The following is an 11,177-nucleotide window of genomic DNA, read 5'->3' on the forward strand; positions in this document are numbered from 1 at the left end:
AAAATGACTAGTTACAAATGGGTGACTTTTATTTTTCTTATGGAAAATTCAAAAGATGTTTCAAGTTGTGCTTAATGTTAGGTTTGGCATTGCATTGAACTCACCATGAAGATTCTGTAGAAGAAATTATGTTGTGAACTCAGATGAAAAAGAGTAGTAAACTAAATTTCATTTACGGGAGTGTTTTTACAATTTAAATTTTGTTTCTGCCTGGTATCTTAAAGCACATAGTTCAGACTTTCCAGAAAAGCAAAAGATCAAAGAACACAGCCTAGCAATGTGGACTACTGCCTGAGGCCCACGAGATTTTCTGGGAAGAGCAAAGATACATTTTTCCACTTGATGTTACTGTTCTTTATAGACGTGGCAAACACAAAGCCTTCTTTTATTTCAGGATATTTCTGGGTATTTTCAGACTGCTCTTAGTTCTAATAAGAAAGAAAGAAAATAAATCGGGCTGGAGAGATGGCTCTGCAGTTAAGGGCAACTGGCTGCTCTTGCAGAGGACCCAGGTTCGAATCCCTGCACCCACATGGTGGATAACAACTGTCTGTAATTCTAGTCCAGGCAATCCAATGCCCTTTTCTGTCCTCCTTGGGCACTGCATGGCTTAGATGCACTTACAAACATACAGGCATGACACTCATACACATAAAACTCTTTCAATCCAGAATCTTCTAGGCTTTGACAATGCCCTCCTTGAACAAAAATATGCACAGCTATTATTTGCTAATGGTAATACACTAAAAATATACAACCTAATGACCTCATTCATTCATTTTTATTTCTAAGAATATAAAAAGACAGTACTCTTGGACAATATTGTAAAAGATCCATTATGTAATACTGATTTGTCAGTGCCTGTGCTGGATAGCTTTAGTGTCAACTTCACATACCTGGGTTGAGGGAGCCTCGATTGAGGAATTTCCTTCATTGAACTGGCCTGTGGCCATGTCCATGGGATATCTTCTTGATTGTTGAATGATGTGGGAGGGCCCAGCCCACTGTGGGTTGTGCCACCCCCGGACAGGACAGGTATGCCTATGTTGTATAGGAAAGCAGGTTGAGCAGGGGCCAGGGGAGCAAGTCAGTGAGCAGCAGTCCTCCATGGCCTGTGCTTCAGCTCCTGCCTCCAGGTTCCTGCCCTGAGTTGTTTTTACAATTTAAATTTTGTTTCTGCCTGGTATCTTAAAGCACATAGTTCAGACTTTCCAGAAAAGCAAAAGATCAAAGAACACAGCCTAGCAATGTGGACTACTGCCTGAGGCCCACGAGATTTTCTGGGAAGAGCAAAGATACATTTTTCCACTTGATGTTACTGTTCTTTATAGACGTGGCAAACACAAAGCCTTCTTTTATTTCAGGATATTTCTGGGTATTTTCAGACTGCTCTTAGTTCTAATAAGAAAGAAAGAAAATAAATCGGGCTGGAGAGATGGCTCTGCAGTTAAGGGCAACTGGCTGCTCTTGCAGAGGACCCAGGTTCGAATCCCTGCACCCACATGGTGACTAACCATCTGTAACTCCAATTCCAGGGGATCCGAAGTCCTCTTGTCACTTCCACGGGCATTGCATGACATGGCTGCACTTACATACATGCTGGCAATATACTCATACACATAAAATAATAAAAAAGAAAACAAAAGATAATTGTTCATTCTCTCGCACAATTTACCCTCATTCGACTGTGTGTGAGCTAACGGGTCTCATTCACCTGTGCTGTCTATCCAAACAATATACACACTTTTTGGTGAACACTGTCCAGAAGCTCCATTTTCCTTGAGTTTTACTTGTTCTTTCTTCGCAGTCTTTGACATACTCACAAGCTAAGTCTGAGCTGTAGGAAGCCTGGAAGTCGCAGGGTCCAGGTTGCAGCCCAGGTAACACTAACATGGAAGGCTAGGCCTGGAAACCACCAGGAGCCGCCTGCCAAGACCGCGGGCTTGCGGGCTGCGCAGTGGACTGCAACGTTACTACGGCGACGGATCTGCCAGCACGCCCTCTCCCGGAGGGCGGGGAAATGGAAGGCCGGAAGTCTCCGCCCCCAGCCTGCAAGGCCCAAGTAGTCCGGCTTTCCGCGTCGGCATGGCAACGGCGCCGCTTGGTGGGCCGTCACGCGAGGGCGGAAATGCCTGTCCTAAAGCTGAGGGACGGTGATAGACGCAACCGGGGGCGTCGCCAAGGCAACGGCATTGCGTGCTAGCCTCAGCTGGAGGGGGTGGGGCAATGCGAGTGCGATAGTTCCGCCCCTGGTTTGCTGGGCGGTGGCGACCGATCGGCCCGCAAGGATTTGAAACCGTTGGCTGAAGCTACGGGGCGGCGGCGGCCGAGTGGACGGCTGGCTTGTGGGGGCGCAGGTTGTCTCTCTTTTTTTCCCATCCTCCCATCCCGCCCCTCCTGTCAGGTTCTGTGTGGAATTTTGCACGGACTTCCCCGGGGAGGGGCGTCGCCCGCAGGCCCCGGACCCGCGCTCGGGCCTGTGTGACGCGCGCCCCTGCGGGGTCCCGGATTCCGCTGCAGAGCGAAAGCCAGGCCTGGCGCGCGGCCTGGAAAGTCCTTGGGAAAGTTGGGTCAACGGGAGAGAGATGGTCGCCATGGCGGGGCCCAGAGCTCTGAGGCTGGGGCTTGTGCTGGGGAGTGAGAAGACTGTGGCCGGGCCTGGGTGGGCCTCCTTGGCCGGCGCTCCCGGTGTCCACTCCAGGGAGGAAGTGATCGCCGGGAACTGGACCGCCAAGTTCTGAAGTCCCTCCCAGGTTCCCGAAGTCTTGATTGAGAGCAGACCCAGTGGAGGCTGGTTCTAGACGGAGAACTAATCAATGGGCTGCTGGGAAAGGCCCTATCCCAGGACCCCCGCATCCCCAGCACCCCCAGCACCCCCGCATCCCAGCACCCCCAGCATCTCCAGCATCCAGTATCCCAGCGCCCCAGCACCCCTAGAATCCCAGCCTCCTAGTCCTTTTGGAAGATGCGCAGTGACTGGGTGTTTGTGTTTTTTAGTGGTGAGAGAACAAGGAATTACAACAGTTGTCCCACCCCCCACCCCCATCAGTATGCTGTTTTAATTACTTGTCTTTACCATTCCAAGATGAGCAAAAGACAGGAAAGACGACACTGAGCCCCTGGTCAGCTCCTCAGCAAAGCGGAGAGCAGGATAGTTTATTTATGCAGTGTTTAGCCTGTATAGTAGGTCCCGGGTTAAGTACTTCATGCCACTGACCCCAGCTCCTAGCCCGTAAAGCAGGAGTGGAATTCGTGCCCATCTAGTAGGGTGTGCGGGAGGACACACCGAGATTCATTTTTTTACCTGCAGAGCTGCCGGGGGCGCCTTCTAGAAAGGTTCCTGAGAAAGCATACATATGTGTAATCCATAAAAAGGTGCACCTGTAAACTTTTTTTAAAAGTTGTTCACGTTTCAAGTCATTTTTACTGTCCACAATACATTTAAAATAGAATTTGATGGAACAAAATACCTTTTATACAACTTGCAGAAATATGTTGTTTGGCAAGGTGCACGGTATGTGAATTCTTGGCTCAGCATTTGTAGCTCTTTATCAAGGCTGGTTGTATGTGTGGCTTGCTTATGTTTTGCTGACTCCTGTGGTAGCTAATCACCTTGAGAAGGGCTTACCCCACTTCTAGGGTCCACAGAGAAACATAAAAAAGACCATATTAGTGAGTTTCATAAGAGACACAGTACACATAGAGTATATAAATGTGAGCAAGAGCCACTCAAGTTCTTTTAACTGGGCTATTCAACTAGAAGTCAGACCATATGTATCAGTGACAGATATACTTTGAGTACTTTAAGCCTCAGCCAAAGATACAGCTTTTCCTATTTTTCAGTTTTAATACCTTAAAGCTGAAGTTCTGATGAATGGTATAAAACTTTTAGTTTAAAACTTTTTGTATAGCATGAAAAATTGAAACATTAACTTTTGCTGCAGAATGAAGGAGGTAAGGAAAAGCAGATTTTCAGTTTTTACTAAATATCACTCTATTTCTTTAAGTTTTATTTATTATTTTATTTTATGTGTGTGAGTGTTTTGCTGGCATGTATGTAATTGCACCTGTGTCATACAATGCCCGAGGGTGTCGGATTCCCCTGGAACTGGAGTTACAGATGGTTGTTAGCCACCATGTGGGAGCTGGGAACCAAAGCCCAGATCCTCTGCTAGAGCAGCCAGTGTTCTTAACTGTTGAACCACGACTCCAGCTTTTCCCCCACCCCCGACTTATTTTGTGTTATGCTCATACACATGTGGAAACCAGAGGTCACCTCTGTCGTCCATACTCAGCAGCCATCCACCTTGTTTTTTTGAGACAGCAGCTCTCACTGGGACCTGGGGCTCCCTGATTAGGCTAGACTAACTGGCCAGTGACCCCCAGGGATCCTCCTGTCTCAACCTCTCTAGTGCTGGGATTACAGGTATCTGCTGCTGGCTTCTGGCATTTGACATTGGGTACTCAGGTCCCCAGGCTTGCACAGGAAGCACTTTACCAATTGAGCTGTTGCCACAGCCCCTGTCGTGTCTTCTTTTTTTCATGTGTACTCGATTTGATTATTGCATGGCCTGATAGTTACTCAGATTGTCTTCCTACTTTTCAAAATACTTTTTTATTAGTTGGAGATATTTCTGACTTATATGTAAATGGCCAAGGGGTCAGATAAAGTGAATGTGAGAGCTAGGGATTTCAGATTTATTTTTGTTTGTTTGTCTTTTTGAGACAGGGTCTCTGTAGCCCTAGTTGTCCTGGAACGCACTATGTAGACCAGGCTGGGCTTGAACTCACAGAGATCCACCTGCCTCTGCCTCTGCCTCTGCCTCCGGAGTGGAGTGCTGGGATTAAAGGCGTGTGCCACCATGCCCGGCTGGGATTTCAGAATTTTAATCTAGCTTTACTTCATTTTATGATTTCGGTGAGTCATTTAACTGTTAAGTTGTAGTCTCCTCTAACATCAAACACTAACTTCCTGCCAAGGTCAAAGGATTTATCAAGAATGAGTGATTATGAAGAATATTTTTATTTTGGACATAGCTAATGATGAATTTAGGCCAATTTTTGAGTACCCGGGCCTACAAGTACATCTAAGGCAGAGCTATGCTTAAAGTTATGGGCTTATGAGTTTCCATTGTTTTATTTATCCATTTGAAATAGTTGTTTTTCAACTTTATGATCTAATATCCACTATTGGTATCATATTGTTCTTTCACCAGGTACATAACTGTTGAAATATATTACAGGAATATAAAATGAAACAAACTCACAACTCCCCTCAAACCAACTAGTCATAAAATGAATTTAAATAAAATTAATTTGTTATTTAAATAATGCATTTTTGTGGTGCCAAGGATTAAAACCAGAGCCTCACATATGCTAGCTAGACAAGTACTCTATCACAGAGCTACTTCCTCAACTCTGAATAAAGTTTGTTGTAACCAAGTCTTAAATTAGAAAACATATTTCCTCTACTATAATACAGAAGGTAGGATGGCCAGTTGTGGTAAATTGAATTAGGAGGGTGTAATATTCCTGTTCTGGAAGACTTACGTGGTATTCAGAACGGAAGCTTTAGAAATCAATTAGTTGGGGCTAGGGAGGTGGTTCAGTCAGTAAAGTGCCCACTGCACAAGCATGAGGACCTGAGTTTGGGTCCCTAGTACCCATGTAATAGCTTCAGTATACTTCTGTAACCCCAGAGCTGGGAGTGCAGAGACAGGTGGATCCTGGAGATCCTCGGCCAGCCAGCCTAGTTTGAGCTCCAGGTACAATGAGAGACTCTGTCTCAAAAAATAAGGTGGGTAGTGATTGAGGAAGGCACACAGAGTCAACATCTGGTCTGTGCATGCAAGTGTACATATCCGTATGGACACATATATGTTTCCCCCCAAACTGTTAAAAACTAGTATGTAAAAATTGAACATTCATCTGTTTATTTAGTAATCAACTCTGCAGCCCTTAACATGTACATATGTAATATGCTATGCCGTAAGGTGTAAATATAATGATCCCTGCTTTCTAGAAGCCTCTCTCAGATACAGAAAATATGTAAATGATACATAGATGTACAAAATAAATAACAGGATGGTGAATGCTGTTACACAGATGTGAGCAGCTTGTGGTGAGGCTAGAGCATCAATTAGCCTAGTTGGTAAACAGGGCTAGCTATACTCAGCAATGACATTTGAGCTGCATTTACCTGAGCCCAGGCACCAGAGAGCAAGTGCAAAGGGAAAAGAATCAGGTAAGGGCTTGGAGTGTTTGCGAAGTGGTGAGAAGCTTATTGTGACAAAAGTGAAATTAAAATGGCTACTAGTGGTCTGGTATCATTAGTTAAAGAGTGGGTGTGGTGAGAGATAGGCTTAAATTCAAAGGCACTTACATGCTAACTTAGGGTTTGCATAGTATCCTATAGTAGGCAGTCAAGAGGTTTTTTTTCTTTTTATAAAATTTAATTTCTGCAAATATCATACAATATATTTTAACTCCCTCTATCATCTGAACCCCCCACTATCCGTGCCCAATTTCATGTACTGTATCTTTTTTTGTGTGTGTGTGTGTGTGTGTGTGTGTGTGTGTATACACACATGTCTATTAAGGCATATAGAGTCAAACTTGCATCCCCAAATACCCTTTGGTGTGGGTCCATCCACTGGAGCCTGATCAACCTACCAAGACTCATTTTCTTAAACAAGACTGACCCTCCCCTTCCCAGCAGGTGTTAGTTGGCAATAGTTCCTCAGGTAGGGTTGGGGTTTTTTACCCACCTCCCCATGTCTGTTCTGGCATTTTGTCTGGCTTCAGCTGTCACCACTGTTGTGAGTTCATATGAGTAACTCACCAGCTGTCTGGAATACTCTGTTTCCTTGTGGTCATGTACCACCTCTGGCTCTTACAATTTTTCTACCCTCCTCTTCTGCAGTAATCCTGAGCCTTAGAAGTTTGACATAGGTGTCCTACTCAGGTATAAGCAGCACTCTGAAGCTTATTCTCTGCTTGTTGGCCAGTTGTGGGTCCTAATGACTTATTGTTATAGTTAAGAAATATAGTTATATAGTTAAACAGTAATGATAGGCTTAACCTTATTCTCAAGCAGGTGGGACATGAATTATCAGGAGGCAGGTCATGGAATTATTGCTGTTGTGCAAATCAGTGGTGGGCAGGGTTTCATTTTATAGAGTGGTAGTGAGAATAAAGGAGCTGGTATTTCTGAGTATTTGTTGATGTGTTGCTTTGTAGAGAATTTAGATAATGGAAACTGAAATGTCTAGTAAGGAAGATGAGGTAGATTATGACATCATCAAGCAGAGTATCATACAGGTAGAATAAGTGTATGGGGAAATTATAAAGAATTTTTGGGATATATGCTACTGTGTAACAATCGGCATTACTGAATAGGTCCTGCAGGCTATTGTAAATACAAATTTGGAATTATAAGGAGTTGAGTTAGACATAAACTTTCAAGGTAAATGGCGTAAGGAGAATAATTGAAGTTCCAGTACTGAATGTAAGTACCCAGAGAGAATGTGAAGTCGGATTAAAAGAGACTACAGAAAGAGTGCTGGGATGGCTTGATTTTATGTTGAGTAGAGAAAGGAGAGCCATTTGAGAGACCAAGAGGGAATAATGATCTGAGAAGCAGCATGGGATGCGGAATGAATGAGCAGCTGAAGTCAAAGGTACAGTTCTAGGAGTAGTGAGCTACGGGAAGTGTGAGATGCTGTGAAGATGTCAGATAGCATGCAAACTGAAGATAGCAACTTGGATTTGACAACTAGTGGATCATAGGGAAACTCTGAAAGAGATGAAGCCATTTCCAGGGAGGAAGATGCTGATAAAGTTGAGAGTAGACTGGCAAATGAAAGGTTCAAATGAGGGTTGGCATAGGAAGGGGTGGAGTTAGAATTTGAAATAGGAAGTAATTGATTGATAGATGATAGGAGGAGACAATGATTCTCAAAAGAGGGAGAGTCACTGCTGCTTCTGATTGAGGAACAGATCACCAATTGGTAGTCACCAATTGGCTAGCTTGGTTGGCTAGGGTGTAAGGATGCCCTCCCTCAGAGATAGGTTGAGGGGTGGGAGGGTACTATCTTAATATGATGTTGCTGGTTTTCATGAACCAAGAGATTTTTTTTTTAAATTGAGAAAACAATTGGAGTTGGTTAAGGGGCTTTAAGATATGTGTTGAAAGTTTTAAAAGCTGCTTTATGGAGTGGGAACTGGATGGAAGCTCTCTGAGCCAAGGCAGCACTATCTGTCTTCAGTAACTCCTTGGTTAGGGAGTTAGGGAATGAAGGGGGAATCAAGGGTCTGCAGTCTAGCTGAGTAGAAACAAGACCTCAATGGAATAAGGAGGCGGGGAGGGAGGAAGGAAGGAAGAAGAGAGATGTAAGTGAGCATGTGAGGATGAGGTGCTATTGTTAGATGGAGGTGTTTGTGATAGGAGTGGAAAATACTGGTGTAGTGAGATGGTTGAAGCCCCTGAAGAGGATGATTTGGGGTTGGAGGACCAGTAGTTGGGAAGTAGCAGTGTGGATGTCAACCCGTGTTCCCTTTCCTAGACAAGGATGCATGAAGGAAATGAAAGACTGAAGAAAGCCCATGTGTGCAAGAGTGAAATCCTACTTCATTCTCATGACTGTGAGGAAGGTAAAATAAGCCAGTGATGCTAGGAGTTACTTACTGAGACAGGATGGAGACTCAAGAGGTTATTGATAGGAAATTGCTGGGTACCATGGCAAAGCTGGGTTAGCAGGGAAAGGGAAAGCTGTGGAACAAGACAGGTTTTGAAGCAGAACAGAGTTTTCCCCACTATATAACTTGTAACTTAAATATATGACAGATTACATATTATATATTTTGTAAGTGTAGTCTATACCCCTAAGGCATCAGACAATTTAAATGAACATGTTGATTGTAGATAGATATTTTTCTTTTTCTTCAGTTTTGGAGTTTGAACTGGATGTATTATGCGTATGTGATGTAGGTTTACCCTAAAACCCCATGCATACTAGACAAGCACTTTACCACTGAACTGTGCCCCCATCCCTTATAAAACTTGATATTTTGAGACAGGGTCTCCATAAATTGCCCAGGCTTGCTTTGAGTTTTTGGCTCTTCTGTGTCAGTCTCCTGAATAACTAACTGGCATTACATGCCTGTGCTACCAGGCCTGGATTGGAGGTAGGTGTGTGAGTGTGTGTATATGTGTGTGTGTGTGTGTGTGTGTGTGTGTGTGTGTGTCATCTGTGTGTGGAGGCTGGTTGTCAGTGTTCTTTACCTTATCTTTTGAGATGGTCTCTCACTGATTCTGGTGCTCACCAATTGGCTAGCTTGGTTGGCTAGTGAGCTCTGGGGATCCACTTGTCTCTCCCCCCGACTGCACTAGAGTTACAGACACATGTGTCCATGCCTGATTTTTTAAAATGTGTGTGCTAGGGATCCCAACTCAGGCCCTCATGATTGAACAGCAGGCATTTACTGACTGAACTGTCTTCCTAGCTCTTGAATATTTTTTTAAACAAATTTTGTTAAAACTCATGTTTCTGGGTTTGGTGATTTTACTCCATTATATATTAAGTATTTCCTCTACAAAGAGGAGGGTCAACACAGAGGAATCATTTCCTCCATGCTTCCAAGCAAAGCCAACCATGGTCGAGCAGGACCTTTGACTTACTTCACATAGGCGGAACTGGTAAAAGAAAGGAGCCAGAGGCTCCTCCCAAGCCCATGTGACCCCTGAGGAACAGATCCTCAAACGACCTTAAAAGTAAAAATAAATTGGTTTATCTGGGCCAACTGTATGGCCTTAAACACCCGAAAGGAAAGTATAACTAAAGATTAAAGGGGCCAGTATAATTTCTTAAGAGTCCATATGCATAGCTAAAGGCTATACAACAAGCAAGAATGCCAGACAGGTGATACCTTCTTTTGAGTTGTTGGTTGGCCAGCATAGAACTGGGAAAATGAACAGCAGACCCCAATCTTATCTAAAGGAATATTGACAACTGATTGCTGCTAGATGAGGAACAGCTGACCCTCCTAAAACAAAGACCTCTAGATAGGCTGACTAGATTCACCAGAAGGGCAAGTAATGGGGAAGGGCTGGGAGTGCCGACAACACAGCAGACAGTAGCAGGGATATCAGAGTATAAGGGCTCTAGTGGGGGCAGGGAGGTTATGGGAGGGTGTCATCGGGCAAGTGGGTGTATAGTTGGATAAGATGGTTTGGGATATTCTGTGTGATACACACACACACACACACACACAAAAAAAAAAAAACAAATTAAAAAAATATTATATTTGAGGAGAAAGCATAGAAATTTATGTCATGCTAATTAGTAGAGGTGATAAACATTACCATTGAAATCTACCATTGAATTGACTTTATAGACATACACAGGCGCCAAGGATCCAAGTGCAACCGATTATGACTAGTAATAATCAGATACATGCAGATTAGAGATGCATGTGCCAACATCTCAGTGTTAGTAGCAAAAACAATGATTCTTTCTGCAAGGAACAATATATTCTAAAATGAAATTTTTAAAGGTTAAAAAACTCATTCAATTTTATGTCTTTACAGGGCTTATACTGAGTTCAATATTGTGTAACTGCATTAACTCAACTGTGAACCTAGAAACTTGCAGCCACTTGTGAAAGAGATGTACTCTTGCTCTGAAGTGTGTTACTGAATATATTAAAGGTTTAGTGAAATGCTTCTTCTAATCATGTTGTTATTAAAAATTTTTAAAATAATGATTAAAAAATAATAATTCTTCAAAGCATAAAAAAAAATGAAATGTTTCCTGGAATAATCTACTCAATAGTCATAGATTACAGTTGACTGTGTAGTTGCAACTTCAGAAAGTGAAACCGTGGACAATGGGGGAGTATTATATTGGGGATTCAGATTCCAACATACAAATTTCAGAGGAAAACACAATTCAGTACATAACACAAATACAGGGTGATAGCTCCATATGGAGACCATGTTGGGTGGAGGTTGTATTAGTTATTTTTCTTGGTGCCTCGACAAAATACCTGACAGAAGAAACTTAAGGGAGGAAAGTTTATTTGAGCCCACATTTCAAGGCATTTAAGTGTGTCATCATGGGGAAGGCAGGGTGGGGGGTGGGGAGCAGCTCAGTCCATAACGGGGGGAGCATACATCA

At 43.4% G+C, this 11,177-nt stretch overlaps 1 protein-coding gene across 10 annotated transcripts in view; it reads left to right on the forward strand.

The window, feature by feature from the left end:
- Positions 1-2,222: 2,222 nt before the first annotated feature.
- The window catches only part of Cep112 (centrosomal protein 112), a 576,146-nt gene continuing 567,191 nt past the window's right edge, over positions 2,223-11,177 (forward strand). For all 10 annotated transcript variants that reach the window (XR_003851118.1, XM_029568391.1, XM_029568396.1 and 7 more), the window contains exon 1: positions 2,223-2,357. The gene's annotated coding sequence lies outside the window, so the exon portion shown is untranslated. The remainder of the gene's footprint in view (positions 2,358-11,177) is intronic.

The sequence above is a fragment of the Nannospalax galili genome, unplaced genomic scaffold (assembly GCF_000622305.1).
Source record: "Nannospalax galili isolate Female #2095 unplaced genomic scaffold, S.galili_v1.0 scaffold781, whole genome shotgun sequence".
Classification (NCBI taxonomy): Eukaryota; Metazoa; Chordata; class Mammalia; order Rodentia; family Spalacidae; genus Nannospalax; species Nannospalax galili.